Source organism: Panulirus ornatus, chromosome 28 (genome assembly GCF_036320965.1).
Source record: "Panulirus ornatus isolate Po-2019 chromosome 28, ASM3632096v1, whole genome shotgun sequence".
NCBI lineage: Eukaryota > Metazoa > Arthropoda > Malacostraca > Decapoda > Palinuridae > Panulirus > Panulirus ornatus.
The window spans coordinates 12,245,203-12,263,304 of NC_092251.1; positions in this window are offsets into that span (position 1 = coordinate 12,245,203).

Consider the following 18,102-nt stretch of genomic DNA (forward strand, 5'->3'; position numbering starts at 1 on the left):
AGGTACACTAGAGGATATGTAAGGGTACACTAGAGGATATGTAAGGGTACACTAGAGGATTATGTAAGTGTACACTAGAGGATTATGTAAGTGTACACTAGAGGATTATATAAGGGTACACTAGAGGATATGTAAGGGTAGACTAAGGATTATGTAAGGGTACACTAGAGATTATGTAAGGGTACACTAGAGGATATGTAAGGGTACACTAGAGAATTATGTAAGGGTAGACTAAGGATTATGTAAGGGTACACTAGAGATTATGTAAGGGTACACTAGAGAATTATGTAAGGGTAGATAGAGGATTATGTAAGGGTAGATTAGAGATTATGTAAGGGTACACTAGAGAATTATGTAAGGGTAGATTAGAGGATTATGTAAGTGTACACTAGAGGATTATGTAAGGTACACTAGAGGATTATGTAAGTGTACACTAGAGGATTATGTAAGGTACACTAGAGGATTATGTAAGGGTACACTAGAGAATTATGTAAGGGTAGATAGAGGATTATGTAAGGGTACACTAGAGGATATGTAAGGGTACACTAGAGGATTATGTAAGTGTACACTAGAGGATTATGTAAGTGTACACTAGAGGATTATGTAAGGGTAGATTAGAGATTATGTAAGGGTAGATAGAGGATTATGTAAGGTACACTAGAGGATATGTAAGGGTAGATAGAGGATTATGTAAGGTACACTAGAGGATTATGTAAGGGTAGATAGAGGATTATGTAAGGTACACTAGAGGATTATGTAAGGTACACTAGAGGATATGTAAGGGTACACTAGAGGATTATGTAAGTGTACACTAGAGGATTATGTAAGGTACACTAGAGATTATGTAAGGGTACACTAGAGGATTATGTAAGGTACACTAGAGGATATGTAAGGGTACACTAGAGATTATGTAAGGGTAGACTAAGGATTATGTAAGGGTACACTAGAGGATTATGTAAGGTACACTAGAGATTATGTAAGGGTACACTAGAGATTATGTAAGGGTACACTAGAGAATTATGTAAGGGTAGACTAAGGATTATGTAAGGGTACACTAGAGGATATGTAAGGGTAGACTAAGGATTATGTAAGGGTACACTAGAGGATTATGTAAGTGTACACTAGAGGATTATGTAAGGGTAGACTAGAGGATTATATAAGGTACACTAGAGATTATGTAAGGGTAGACTAGAGGATTATGTAAGGTACACTAGAGATTATGTAAGGGTACACTAGAGGATTATGTAAGTGTACACTAGAGGATTATGTAAGTGTACACTAGAGGATTATATAAGGGTACACTAGAGAATTATGTAAGGTTAAGAGACGTGTGGCAAACACACGTGTGATTACAAAGTAACACACAGGTCTCTGTGGTGTTATACTCAGCGTTACTGACTTTGAGTCGGACCCGCATGGGTTCGAATCCTGGGTGTGGCAGTCGGCCTACACACAATTCAGGTGTTCAACTTCCATTTGAAACTGGTTAACAGATGTGTACCAAGCTTAGTCTGGGGTATGGGTGTGTGAATTCATACACAGGAATAAAGACATGGTCGATGTATGTAAGGTTAAGAGACGGGGGCAACACGAGTGTAAAACCCTCTTTCCGTAACACACAGATAGTAATCCTGAACATAAAATAGTCATCAAAGCCAAGATCACTCGTTTATACAGGCAAGCGCCCGCCCGTACAAACACACTTGTCAATAACCAACCAGATGTTCAGAAATTTCAATGTATGTATGAGAGTAAACCTTGTGATGAAACTCATGAAGGGGAGGATACGTATAGCAATATGAAGCTGAAGAGGCACTCCACATATTGACTAAAGAAAGCTTTCACTAACATTGTGTTTGTATTTACTAAGCTGTGGTTGACAGGAGTTGAGCTAGCTCGTGTTATCCTGTCTCCATATCTACTTTCATCTAGGTGTGTGTGTGTGTGTGTGTGTGTGTGTGTGTGTGTGTGTTCAACAAAGCATGTAAAATTCATGGCTAATATTTCCAATTTCTCTTTTCCTTTTGTAAATGCCAAAAAGTGCCATTTTTCGAAAATATTTTGTCAAAAAATAATATAGATGCCAAATGAGTATTGCAGCACCTGGCAACCCTGCCTTCAAATCCGGTGGGTCTTGACCTATTAACACATTAATCCAGGCTTATATCCTGAGATAACTGTTCCAGTTTATAAACTAAGATATGCAGACGCCGCTACCTCTGGGTTCAAGTCGAGATGTTTCGTTTGATACACTACGCTATGTCGACACAACTACCTCCGGGTAAAAGTCGAGTGACATCTACAAACGCCAAACCTTAATCTATACTTATCACATTTCAATAAATTTATAGATTAAGATTACTATTACACTTGAAAACAATCAACATAACAATATACCGCAAGTTATAACAAAATCACAAATCAGGATTCGAACACAAGATGAACGATAAGGCGGACTAGCCACCGAAACATTATTCTAATTAAACCTGAAATTTACATCTACTCAAAAATGCTGCTTTCTCTCCTTCTACAAATAATGTCTATACCTTTGTCCTTCGTTATAACAGTTAATCAATGACAGATGACAATGATAAGAGTAAATACAACCTGATTATATAGAGAAACAAGTGCGCATGTTTACTTACCTTGTAGGCAAGGAGGAGAGAGAGAGCGAATCTACGTTTCAGCAATTTAGCTCGCTCCAAAAATTATTGGACTAACATAACAAGCATTTCTTTGTACAGAAAAGTAATAACTATAATTTGTACAATACTTTGGTGATGATTTTTATAGCAAAAATAATGTCAATGACAATGTAAAAATATCTACATCAATTTCCGAATCTATAAGTGAAAACGGAATGGTATATCAAGGGATACTACACAAAACCAAAACATTTCTATTCGTAGGTATAAGAAAGGGAAATACATAACAGTACTCAAATTTGACTATAGCTCTCTCCGCATCTTAGCTCTTCTCTGGACCTTTTCTATTAGCTCTCTGTGCTTCTTTAGGTGCGGTGACCAAACCTGAGAAGCTTATACTAGTCTTCACCTTATGTAGGATGCAAATGATATCTGATCCATATACTTGACAGCCATCCTGGTATTTGTCTGCAGAGAGTTTATCTGCTTTATCATTCTCCTGATATGGGACTCTGGCGACAGGTTAGGGACGACGTCAACTCCCAAGTCCTTTTCACAAACAGAATGCAGAAGTTTATTCCCAGCCAGATAATAATCAGACTGTGGACTTTTTTTTTCACTTTGTCACATCCTCTATACTTGACATATGCTTGGACTGAATTTCATCAACTATGAATCAGAACACACTTCAGAGTTTGTTTAGGTCCCCTTGTAATCTGATGCAATCCTCCTCAGTTTTCTCTCATGACTTTTGCATCATCTGAAAACATGTTTAGGTAAGCGTCCACACCTTCAGGCCACACCTTCAGGAAGGTCATTTACATAGATAAAGAAGAGTAAAGGTCCCAGCACAGAACCATGTGGCACTCCGGTGGTCAACCAAAACTCTTTTGGAAACGGCTCCTCTGACATAAGTCATCTGTTTCCCCCCTTATTCCTTCCTGGTGATCCAGCTTCTGAATCAGCCTTCCATGCACTTCAGTGCCAAATAATTTCTGATAATCTAGATGCAAATAATCCATCCAGCCCTCCCTTTCGGCCGAGACAGAGCTCACTCACTCGTAGGGAAGTAGTCTGTAGGGGTAGTATGTGAACACGAAACACCTTATCAAAACACGTTGCATTTCCACTCGGTTTGTTTAGAAAGAATGGAAGACAGGAGGAAGGAGTAATCCTCTTCCGTTGCATCTGTCCCCACTAGCGGGTAGTCAAAATGTACTACTGAAGCCAACGGATAAGGATCTGAACCTAAGCGTGTGTTAAGGTCAATGACTCCATGTGCATGCTAACAAACATGTGTGCGTTAACGGGCCACTGTATATAGATACGAATGAACTTGTGGTTTATGACCACTCTATGTGTGTGTGTGTGTGTGTGTGTGTGTGTGTGTGTGTGTGTGTGTGTGTGTGTGTTCCAGCAAAGCTGTGCGTGCGTGTGTAATTACCAATCTGTACTATACGGTAAAAGAGTTTTATACTTGTGAGGCCCCATCACTTGAACCATTTCTACCATCACACGACTTGTTAAACATATGTATGCTGTCTGCATTTACTATTTCCCTCCACTCAGTGTGTTCCATTCATTCACCACACCTCCTGTAAAATTACGTTTGTACATTTTTCTTAACAAAGGTCCTTGCTTGATTTCCTTCTATGTCATCTGGTTGTTCTACCCCTGCATATCCCAAAGAACTGTTCACTGTCTGTCATCATTTCGGTTTACAAACATATGTTTTTCAGGTCACCTTCCCCTCATCTCTCTTCCTTTTGTGGACAAATTCAAGGCCTTCTGGTCGTTCTTAGTAAGTCATCTCTCTTAATCCTGGTGCCATCTTTGGGCACTCCTGTGGAACTTCATTAGTTCTTTGTGCCTTAGACGCGGCTTGATACAATCCATAACTTGACTGAGTCCATTTCTGACGTAAAATCAGATTGAAAAGCTTAAGCTAGTTTGGCTGTGTGTGTGTGTGTGTGTGTGTGTGTGTGTGTTTAATAACAGGCTGTTTACCTTAGATTGGTCCAGCTGGTCTGTTGAATGTGGATACATGACTTTAAGGTCATGCTGTTGCATGACTGTCGCCTGGGCTTTTGTGGGTAAATGACTCAGGTTAGGCTGTGTGGAGACACTGCCTTTCCCGCGGTCCACGTTGATATTTGACTGTCTAAGCGGATCATGTAGAAATGCGACTGTCAGCTTAGATATGTGAGTCCATGATTGGCAGGTCAGGCCATGTATCCACAAGACTATTAGGGCAGGTCATGTAGATACATGACTGTTGGTACAGGTTATGTATCCACATGACTGCTAGGATAGGCCATGTGGATATATGACTTTCAGGTCAACCCATGTAGATACATAACCGTCAACTCGATCCATGTGGATACTTGATTGTCAGTTCAGTCCATGTGGATACATGAGTCGACTCAGTTCCTATGGATACATGATTCACCTTCGTCTACGCGGATACATGACTATCAGGTCAAGCCAAGTGGATATATGGTGGACATGAGAGAGAGAGAGAGAGAGAGAGAGAGAGAGAGAGAGAGAGAGAGAGAGAGAGAGAGAGAGAGAGAGAGAGAGAGAGAGAGAGAGAGAGAGAGCGTGTTTGCGTGTGTGTCGGGAATAAGCAGTTTGAGTAGGAAGCGAGATACTGATTACCAGCCACTCTCGTATCACAGGAAAAACCTCCATTATGTGTGGCCAGCCAACTCTGACGGCAGCGTGGCCGATCTACCCTGAAAATACTGCATGACCTTCACACATATTGAAAAACATCTAACGTGTAAATACGCAAGCCTGTGACAGTATGGGAGGATGTATGGAGACCTAGAGCATCAGCAGGGTAGGGTTCCATGCAGCGCAGTAGGGTGTGGAGCAGGACAAGCAGAGTTGCAAGGGCTGGTGGAATCCAACTCTCTTTTTTCCTTTTTATGTTCGCTGAGACGGCACGGGCAACTGAATCTTTAATCATGAACGTCGTATGCATATATTTATACCCTAGCCTAAGCCAAGTGCCCAGCTTTATTGACCAACCCCAGAGAGGAGGATGAACAAATGAGTTGACTGCAAACCGACTCCTGCGACCGGAATTCGAACCTATTCCATTACGATCACGTTTACTATGAAAACAATCCGTAAGCAGCGACACCGCCCGCCTCCCAGAGCACTTCTACCAGACGCTCGTCTCCATATTTCACACGTCAACCGAGAAGTTTACGTAACTCATCAGTTGCAATTATGGTCTCATATTCCTTCACCTGTTTACCTTGTTTGCAACATTTATTCAAACACAGAATGTGTCTATCTAACGTCGTCATCTTCACCACTAACTACAACGTACCTGTACTTTACGATCTCATTATGAATTAATTGCTTTTCAACCACCTACCATTGCACGCCCATCTACCGCAGTATTATAACCTACAGGCAATATAAAATCAATATGAGAGAAAAAAATAAAGTTGCATATGTCACACACGTAACAAGCTGCAGTACAACTGACCTGATCCTCTTTCGCTGCCGACACGGTGGAGAATGAAGGTACATAGGACTGGGAATACTCGTTCGCATGTTGTATGCTTCCATATCTCCCGCTGCAATGCTTTCCGTGTTGTGTATATCCAATCTGGCCAGCCCATAAACCGGCTCATTCCTTCTGTCGCACGAACATGGATTATTTCACCACAGTCCCCGACGTTTCGCCCTAAGACGAAAAATGTCAATGTAAAAATGATATACATTACGTCGTTTTCGTGACTGGTAAAGATGCTTACACGGCAAGTGGAAAATAATTGACATTCATATGTATTTACGTTAGTTCAATCAACATCAAGGGATTGGTAACAGAATTTCCCATTACCTATCTAGGGGAAGACATTTAGTGGCAACGTAGTAAAATAATGATGATGTGTATTACACCCTGTGGGTGTAATACACATCCAGGGTATATAATCCAGGGTAGATATTGAGATTTTGTCGAATCTATCCCAGAGACCGGATACTCACACACCCATAACCATCATGAGTTCTATAGCCTAGTCGTATGTAATATATCCAGCGTCTACATAAATGATAGCGGTTCGAATCCTGCTATCGGAAGGCAATGTATTGTGCACTGATGTACAGACAAAAGGGGTAGGTTGTAGAGGGAAAGGGTAGATTCCGAAGGCTTCCGAAGTATACACCTACAGGTGGGTTCCAAAAACTATCCCGAGATAGATTCTAAAAGCTCTAAGAACAACTTGATTGTAGTTTTAAGAAGGGGACGTAATTTGGAACTTTAAACCGTGACTCAACGAGGTCAGATGTTATATTCCCTTATCATGAATATAAATATTCCCTTCTGGTTGATCTGGTTGATAGGTTTGTAGCGACCCATTGTCACTCCTTCCTGTGGCAACACTTTAACTTGATGACACGTCACAGCATGTAACCTCATCTGACCTACAATTCGCAATAATCCTCAGAAAAGTGGGTTTGGTGGCTTACCCTTCGGCCGCGCTTGTATTATTACTCCGTGACACCCGTAGTCGATGTTTGGCAGTGGCAGATCAAAAGATGTCACTGTAGTTATTCCATTAAGTATATGACCTGACCCTTTCTATAAGAAGAACCGCTCTCAGTCCACCAGCAAGGAGAGAGGTCAGAGCTTGCGACATTCGACTTCGACGACCTGACCTTCCTGCCTCTTATACACCGCAGGAAGGCAGTCAGGCAGCTGAGTCGCCCTGGACAACAAGTGTACCACCTCACACCTATTATTCAGTCTTGGCCATGTGACGCAAGCCGTCTATACGGCGCCTCCAACGTCTGGAAAAGTCCCAGTGTGACTCCTGCCGTTTCATCTTCGTGGCAGGTTTCCTTATGGTGCTCACTAACGCTCACTATCACCAGCATCGTGGCTCCAGTGCCAACACCGTTTATTTCTCAACCTGCCGCAAATGACCTCTCCTTTCCCGCTATAATCCTACACCTGACCATCCTTCTTGCGTATCCCTAATCGTAGCAGAAAAAATGAGGAAACCGCAGACGGTTCCTTTTAGTCTACATGAAGTCAACCAGACAGGGCGGCTGCGTGGCTCCGGGTAAGCCATGATTATCTATATTGTGTGACGGCCTTATCTGCATGTCAGCGGTCGGACCTGTACTTGGTACTAGTTACTGAGCACGGTAGTTAATGACCGGTGACGGATATTTGAGTGCTTTTAACTCATTCATGTAACATTAAACTTAGTTTACTATATCATAAAGATTTAGCTGAGAGCTTCAGCATCCGTCTTGTTCATTATGCAGCTCGTTTATTACCCCAGAAGAAATATAACAATGGAATTTGGATGGCATGTTCAGTGAGATGGGTCAAACTTCCGGTGGCAATCCGGATGGATGTAATGGTCAGTGGGGCATGTTTCCCAGTGGAAGTGGCAGGGGGTGACGACTCATGTCACCCTCATCAGTAAGCACAGGGGTTTGTTAGATGCGTTGCATCATCACAAGGCAGTGCGGGATTCGAGACTGCAAGTGTTGTGTCTGGACGGACAGGACGGTCATACTGTATGGTCTTCCAGGATGGTTGGGCATGTTGATTCGCCACCTGCATTTGTGTCACTCATAATGGTTAACAGATGTGTAGGATGTGACGACTCGTTTACATCGGGAGATGTTCAGTGCATGGAGTTTGGAGTTGCTTTCTGCCCTGTTATCGTGAGGCCTGAGAAAAAGGCTAAATGGTAGTACAGTACATGTACTCAGCGTGGTGGGTTCAGTTGTGAAGTTCTAGAGGAACGTGAGGTAACGCACTCACCCACCGCTTTAAGCATGTAGTGTCACACTGTCTCTCTACAAAGTGTTACCGTACCGACGACGCCCTAACTTGGTTGGTGGCAGGTGGCAGCGAGTGATCTCACCTGTCCTAATAATTTCCAGAGAAATGTATTTGCTGGCCCAACCTACGACTGCAACTGCCATGTTAATCCCCGTAACACCCATACTCGATGTTCGGCAGCGGCAGATCATAAGATGCCGCTGTAATTATTCATAGATGACCTGACCCTTTCCGTAAGAGCAGCTCTCAGTCCACCAGAAGATGAGTTAGAGCTTGCGACATGCTGCCAGTGTCGCTCTCAGCACAAGGCTGAGCCTATAATTGTGCAGTTATTTCACAGGTCGAAAGCAGAGCGACGGAAAGATATTGGAAGCTTTTAAGAGGCTGTTTGCTTAAAAGGAGTTCGTTGTGAGCAAGCTTGAAAATTATTTGACAGGTCGAAAGCAGAGCGATGGAAAGATATTGGAAGCTTTTAAAAGGCTGTTTGCTTGAAAGGAGTTCGTTGTGAGCAAGCCTGAAAATTATTTTGAAGCTTAAAAACAACGCTGCACTCCCTATTGAAACTGGTGATGCAATGCCTACTAAGCAACAATTTCTGATTTACAGCCCAATTTTATGTGGAAAAGTTGGACGAGACTGATGCAATGTTAGCTTGAGGAGTTACTGGGTTGTCTGTCTTTCCATGGTGTTCACCTATGGTGGATGTGAAGTGTTTTAGATATCTAAGTGGATATGACAGCAATTGAAACCATGGAAGCTGGACTAAACTGATGGGTGAGGGGACAAAGGTCCCGAAAGAATTAAGGAATATATGGAAAGGTCCCTCTCTGGGAAGGCGAAGATGGACATGTTTGAATAAGTATTAGTAGTCTCGACGGTCTTGTATGGATGCGGGGCTTGGGCTCCACATGAAAATGTATGCAAGAGGGTGAATATGCTGGAAATTCTCTAAGGACAAAATGTGGTGTGAGGAGGATTGATCAAATAAGAAATGATATGGTAAAGGTGAGGTGTGGTAATAAGAAAGAGCTGAAGAGGGTGTCCTGAAATGATTTGGACATACAAAGGGAATAGTGATGAGAAGTTGACAAAGAAGTTGTATGTGTCAGAAGTGTAATGAAGAAGAAGGCAGACCTAATTGTGGATGGTAGGATGAAGTGAAGTTTTCAGTGCTTGTAGCTTGAATATACAGGAGGGTGCAAGATATGCATAGAGGGAAGTGGTATACAGGGGGGACCATGTGTCGTGAATGGCTCAACCATAGCATATGAAGCAATCATGAAAAATCTTAGTTGCCTGTGGGGTCTGGTTTCGAATAGCTGGAAAAAAGATGCGAATGCATGAGGCTATTATTCTTTTGCCAACCTGAGATAATGCTTTTACAGTGCCATTGTATAATGGCAAGGGTACAAAAGTGACATAAGAGAAGTGAGATGGAAAGTGAGAGACAAAATGTAGTCAGTCACCAGAAGTGGTTTGGTTAAAAGAGAAGAGATAGGTAAAGCCTTGCTTTCAATGGAGTGCAGTAAAGCAGCTGGAGTGGATCGGACTGCAGCTGAAATAGGGCGATTTTGTTATTAATTGGTTGGTTACGATTTTCAACATATGTATGGCTCAGGGTGAGGTATTTGAAGATTGATGGAATGCCTGTTGTGTCACAGTATAATAATGTCATGAGCAGATGTGTTTCTCCCAAATTCCCAGTTTACTGTTGTGCTATGAAGAATAGCACCTATTCCATGATTTAGATGTCCAATCTTTTATTTATCTTATTTTATTATACTATGTCGCTGTCTCCTGCATTAGCGAGGTAGCGCAAGGAAACAGACAAAAAAATGGCCCAACCCACCCACATACACATAAACGTCCACACACATACATATACATACCTATACATTTCAACGTACACATATATATACACAGACATATACGTATATACACATGTACATAATTCATACTCGCTGTCTTCATTCATTCCCGTCGCCACCCCGCCACACATGAAATGACAACCCCTTCCTCCTGCATGCACACAAGGTAGCGTTAGGAAAAGACAACAAAGGCCACATTCGTTCACACTCAGTCTCTAGCTGTCATGCATAAGGCACCAAGGACTTTCTCATTAAGAAGTAAATAACTTCATTTCTTGTTTGTTCTGCAGTTTGTTAAAAATCTGCATTTAGAAATAAAAAAGTGAGGTATTGTACTAGAAAAACTAGATGTTAAGGTGAACCTAAAGTAAAGTGATATGGGCTTTGTTACTGCGAAAGCATTTGATGTATACATTGAATTATTGGTGACAGCAAGAAGAGGTAGTAAAATCTTTACGGAAGATGAAAGCCGGCAAGGCAGCGGGATATAGGGTGTGGGAGGCAAGTTGTTAGCAGTGAAAAATTTCTATCGAGGATGTAAGGCATGTGTACGTGTAGGAAGAGAGGAAAGTGACTGGTTCTCAGGGAATGTAGGTTTGCGGCAGGGGTGTGTGATGTCTCCATTGTTGTTTAATTTGTTTATGGATGGGGTTTTTAGGGAGGTGAATGCAAGAGTTTTGGAAAGAGGGGCAAGTATGCAGTCTGTTGTGGATGAAAGAGTGTGGGAAGTGAGTCAGTTGTTGTTTGCTGATGATATAGCACTGGTGGCTGATTCATGTGAGAACCTGCAGAAGCTGGTGACTGAGTTTGGTAAAGTGTAAGAAAGAAGAAAGCTGAGTGTAAATGTGAATAAGAGCAAGGTTAGTAGGTACAGTGGGGTTGAGGGACAAGTCAAATGGGAGGTAAGTTTGAATGTAAAAAAACTGGAGGAAGTGAAGTGTTTTAGATATCTGGAAGTGGATTTGGCAGCGGATGGAACTATGGAAGCAGAAGTGAATCATAGGGTAGGGGAGCGGGCAAAAGTTCTGGGAGCGTTGAAGAATGTGCGGAAGTCGAGAACATTATCTCAAAAAGCGAAAATGGGTATGCTTGAAGGAATAGTGGTTCCAACAATGTTATATGGTTGCAAGGCGTGGGCTATGAATAGAGTTGTGCGGAGGAGGGTGGATGTGCTGGAAATGAGATGTTTGAAGACAATATGTGGTGTGAGGTGGTTTGATCGAGATGTGTGGTAATAAAAAGAGTGTGGTTGAGAGAGCAGAAGAGGGTGTGTTGACATGGTTTGGTCACATGGAGAGAATGAGTGAGGAAAGATTGACCAAGATGATATATGTGTCAGAGGTGGAGGGAACAAGGAGAAGTGGAAGACCAAACTGGAGGTGGAAAGATGGAGTGAAAAAGATTTTGAGTGATTGGGGCCTGAACATGCAGGAGGGTGAAAGGCGTGCATGGAATAGAGTGAATTGGAATGATGTGGTATACCGGGGTCGACGTGCTGTCAATGGATTGAACCAGGGCAAGTGAAGCATCTGGGGTAAACCATGGAAAGTTCTGTGGGGCCTGGATGTGGAAAGGGAGCTGTGGTTTCGGTGCATTATTACATGACAGCTAGAGACTGAATGTGAACGAAAGTGGCCTTTGTTGTCTTTTCCTAGCGCTACCTCGCACACATTTGGGGGGAGGGGGTGGTTATTTTCATGTGTGGTGGGATGGCGATGGTAATGAATAAAGGCAGACACTATGAATTATGTGCATGTGTATATATGTATATGTCTGTGTGTGTATATATATGTATACGTTGAGATGTATAGGTATGTATTTATTGCGTGTGTGGATGCGTATGTATATACATGTGTATGTGGGTGGGTTGGGCCATTCTTTCGTCTGTTTCCTTGCGCTACCTCGCTAACGCGGGAGACAGCAACAAAGCAAAATAAAACAATAAATAAAATAACAAGATAAATAATGGCGTCTGTGGAGACAAAGTGAAGAGAATAAATTTAACTTCCATCCTGCTAGGAGGACATGTCAGTCAGCTGTAGTCCAGGAAAGGAAGATTCCAACCTAAAATAGGTTTACCATACTTGAGGATGAAGTACCAGATGACCACAATATAGTTGAGGATTCCTTAGTTGGGGATCAGGACCAGGAGTTGTGTGTTAAGCTGAATATAAGAAATTTGTGCTTTCCTGGTACAAAATTGACTGAGGAACTCTAGTGACATGGTCACAAACACTCTCAAGGATACATTTGATGCCCAGGTGGAGGCAAATAATATAGCCAGTGGGAGATCAAAATAAATTCCAGCCAAGTATACAGATCTCATTGCAAGTTCAAAGTGAACAGTTGCAGTAGGAAGTCAGTTATATCAGGATTGCTGTCCATATATGAAATAAATCCCTGTACCCTCACCAGAATTATGGGAATAAACTGTAGAATTCAGCCTCTCTATAGGGAGGAAAACGACTGTTGTTGAGTTTTATGAAATCTTTTCATCCGGGACTGAGGCCTTTTTGCCATGGATAGATTCCACTTGAATAGAATAGGGAAAACTCGCCTTGGCAAAATATTAGACAATTATGTTACACTCTTTTTATGATAGACATAAACAAGATGGACACATAGAACATACGGAAACCAAAAGAGGGATTTGGGGTGATAAGGACCAAGGTAGAATAGGCAAACCAGAAAACAGAAACCTGACGAAGGAAAGAAGCAAGGTATGTAGGGAACACTGCTGAACGGGGAACCAGGTGGTCAATTCAGTGGTAGCAAAAGGTCACTTCACACAATGCAGGAGGGTTCAGGCCGATTGGGGTAAATGGGTTGGTTCAGTTGGTGCCAGATGGGAACAAGGCAGGTAGGGGAATGGTATTTCAGAATCTTGGTTAGATACCAAAAACAGAGACTTCCTCACCAATACACAGTTCCTCAATACACTCTATTCAACAGTGACTGGGGATATAAAGTAGGGAGTATTGTCTTGTTCTTTCTTAAAGCTCATCTTCATCCTGGACTGAAAAATTTTCTTTTTCATAGTTGATCTCCATTTCCTGTGTTAGCGAAGCAATGCCAGAAGCAAAGAAAAGCCATATTCGCTCACATCCACTGTCTAGCAGTCATGTGTAATACACCGAAAACCACACCACCCCAACCAAAACACCCTACACCTTCCACCCTATCATCAAACACATTCAGCAAACCTTCAAAATACTCACTCCATATCCTTCTCACTTCATCACTACCTGTTATTACTTCCCCCTTGCCCCCTTCACTGACATTCCCATTCATTCTCGTCTTAAACACATTATTTACCTCCTTCCAAAACATCTTTTTATTCTCCCTAGAGTTCAATGATACTCTCTCACCACAACTCTCATTTGCCCTCTTTTTCAACCTTTGCACCATCCTCTTGACCTCCTGCCACTTTCTCTTATACATCTCCCAGTCATTTGCACTCCTTCCTTGTAAGTATCATCCAAATGGCTCTCTTTTTTTCATTCACTAACATCTTTCCTTCTTCATCCCACCTCTCACTACTCTTTCTAATCTGCCCACCTTCCATCTTGCACATGCCATCACTCCCCTCACGTCATTTGCTCTCACCTTTTGCCATTCTACACTCAATCTCTCCTGATACTTCCTCATAAAGTGTCCTTTCCAAGCCCACTTTCTCTCACCACTCTCTTCTCCCCAACATTCTCTCTTCTTTTTTGAAAACCTCTACAAATCTTCACCTTCACCTCTCAGCACATTAACATCCAAAAGTCTCTCTATTACATGCCTATCATTTAACACATAACCCAATAATGCCCCTTGACCATGTCTCCTACTCACATAAGTATACTTATGTATATATCTCTCTTTAATCCAGGTACTCCCAATCACCAGTCCTTTTTCAGCACACAACTCACAAGTCCTTCATCTTTTCCATTCACAACAACCCTATGAACACCAATTATACCCTCAACAGCCACATTACTCACCTTTGCATTAAAATCACCCATCACTATTACCCAGTTTCATACACCGAAGCTGCTGACACACTCACTCAGCTGCTCCCAAAACACATGCATCTCATGATCTTTCTTCTCATGACCAAGTGCATAAGTACCAATAATCATCCATCTCTCTCCACCCACTTTTAATTTTATCAACATCAATCTAAAATTTACTTTATTACACTCTATCACACACTCCCACAACTCCTGCTTCAGGAGTAGGGCTATTTCTTCCTTAGCTCTTTTCCTCTCACCAACCCTTGACTTTACTTCCAAGATTTTCCAAACCATTCTCCCCATTTATCTTTGAGCTTCATTTCACTCAGAGCCATAACATTCAGGTTTCTTTCCTTAAACATACTACCTATCTTTCCTTTCATCTCATTTTGGTTACACCACACACATTCGGACACCCCAATCTGAGCCATCAAGGTGGATGAGCACTCCCTGCTTGCCTCCTTCTGTTTCCCCTTCTTGAAATTGAAATAAAAGGAGGAGAGGATTTCCAGCCCCCTGCTCCTGCCCCTTTAGTCACCTTCTATGACATAAAGGCAATAATAATAATTTATTTTATTCATCATAATTTGGCAATGCCTCCCGCGTTAGAATGGCCCAACCCACCCACGTACACATTCATATACATACATGTCCACAAATGCACATATACATACTTATACATCTCAACGTATACATATATATACACACAAAGACATATACATATATACACATGTACATAATTCATACTGCCTGCCCTTATTTATTCCCATTGCCACCCCGCCACACATGAAATAACAACCCCCTCCCCCTTATGTGTGCAAGGTAGCACTAGCAAAAGACAACAACGCAAGGTAGCACTAGCAAAAGACAACAAAGGCCACATTCGTTCACACTCAATCTCTAGCTGTCATGTGCAATGCACCAAAACCACAGCTCTCTTTTCACATCCAGGCCCCACAAAACTTTCCATGGTTTACCCCAGATGCTTGACAAGCCCTGGGTCAATCCATCGACAGCACGTCGACCCCAGTATACCACATCGTTCCAATTCACTTTATTCCTTGCACGCCTTTCACCCTCCGGCATGTTCAGGCCCCGATCACTCAAAATCTTTTTCACTCCACCTTCCCACCTCCAATTGGTTTCCCACTTCTCCTTGTTCCCTCCACCTCTGACACATATATCCTCTTTGTCAATCTTTCCCTACTCATTCTCTCCATGTGACCAAACCATTTCAAAACACCCTCTTCAGCTCTCTCAACCACACACTTTTTATTACCACACATCTCTCTTACCCTATTATTACTTATTCGATCGAACCACCTCAAACCACATATTGTCCTCAAACATCTCACTTCCAGCACATCCACCCTCCTGCGCACGACCCTATCCATAGCCCATGCCTCGCACCATACAACATTGTTGGAACCACTATTCCTTCAAACATACCCATTTTTGCTTTCCGAGATAATGTTCTCGAACTCCACACATTCTTCAAGGCTCCCAGAATTTTCGCCCCCTCCCCCATCCTATGATTCACTTCCGCTTCCATGGTTCCATCTGCAGCCAAATCCACTCCCAGATATCTAAAACACTTCACTTCCTCCAGTTTTTCTCCATTCAAACTTACCTCCCAACTGACTTGACCCTCAACCCTACTGTACCTAATAACCTTGCTCTTATTCACATTTACTCTCAACTTCCTTCTTTCACACACTTTACCAAACTCAGTCACCAACTTCTGCAGTTTCTCACATGAATCAGCCACCAGCACTGTATCATCAGTGAACAACAACTGACTCACTTCCCAAGCTCTCTCATCCATAACAGACTGCATACTTGCCCCTCTTTCCAAAACTCTTGCATTCACCTCCCTAACAGCCCCATCCATAAACAAATTAAACAACCATGGAGACATCACACACCCCTGCCACAAACCTACATTCACTGAGAACGAATCACTTTCCTCTCTTCCTACACGTACATATGCCTTACATCCTCAATAAAAACTTTTCACTGCTTCTAACAACTTGCTTCCCACACCATATATTCTTAATACCTTCCACAGAGCATCTCTATCAACTCTATCATATGCCTTCTCCAGACTCATAAATGCTACATACAAATCCATTATCATTATTATCATTTTGCTTTGTCACTGTCTCCCGTGTTAGCGATGTAGCACAAGGAAGCAGATGGAAGAATGGCCCAACCCACCCACATACACATGTATATACATACATGTACACACACGCAAATATACATACCTATACATCTCAACGTATACATATATATACACACACAGACATATACATATATACACATGTACATAATGCATACTGTCTGCCTTTATTCATTCCCACCGCCACCCTGCCACACGAAATAATAACCCCCTTCCCCCTCATGTGTGTGAGGTAGCGCTAGGAAGACAACAAAGGCCCCATTCGTTCACGCTCAGTCTCTAGCTGTCATGTAATAATGCACCGAAACCACAGCTCCCTTTCCACATCCAGGCCCCACACAACTTTCCATGGTTTACCCCAGACGCTTCACATACCCTGGTTCTATCCATTGACAGCACGTCGACCCCGGTATACCACATCGTTCCAATTCACTCTATTCCTTGCACGCCTTTCACCCTCCTGCATGTTCAGGCCCCGATCACTCAAAATCGTTTTCACTCCATCTTTCCACATCTTATTAGGTCTCCCACTTCTCGTTCCCTCCACCTCTGACACATATCCTCTTGGTCAATCTTTCCTCACTCATTCTCTCCATGTGACCAAACCATTTCAAAACACCCTCTTCTGCTCTCTCAACCACACTTTTTTTATTACCACGCATCTCTCTTATCCTATTATTACTTACTAGATCAAACCACCTCACACCACATATTGTCCTCAAACATCTCACTTCCAGCACATCCATCCTCCTCTGCACAACTCTATCCATAGCCCATGCCTCGCAACCATACAACATTGTTGGAACCACTATTCCTTCAAACATACCCATTTTTGCTTTCCGAGATAATCTCGACTTCCACACATTCTTCAATGCTCCCAGAATTTTCGCCCCCTCCCTCACCCTATGATTCACTTCCGCTTCCATGGTTCCATCCGCTGCCAGATCCACTCCCAGATATCTAAAACACTTTACTTCCTCCAGTTTTTCTCCATTCAAACTTACCTCCCAGTTGACTTGACCCTCAACCCTACTGTACCTAATAACCTTGCTCTTATTCACATTTACTCTCAGCTTTCTTCTTTCACACACTTTACCAAACTCAGTCACCAGCTTCTGCAGTTTCTCACATGAATCAGCCACTAGCACTGTATCATCAGCAAACAACAACTGACTCACTTCCCAAGCTCTCTCATCCACAACAGACAGCATACTTGCCCCTCGTTCCAAAACTCTTGCATTCACCTCCCTAACAACCCCATCTATAAACAAATTAAACGACCATGGAGACATCACACACCCCTGCCACAAACCTACATTCACTGAGAACCAATCACTTTCCTCTCTTCCTACACGTACACATGCCTTATATCCTCGATAAAAACTTTTCACTGCTTCTAACAACTTGCCTCCCACACCATATATTCTTAATACCTTCCACACAGCATCTCTATCAACTCTGTCATATGCCTTCTCCAGATCCATATATGCTACATACAAATCCATTTGTTTTTCTAAGTATTTCTCACATACATTCTTCAAAGCAAAGACCTGATCCACACATCCTCTACCACTTCTGAAACCACACT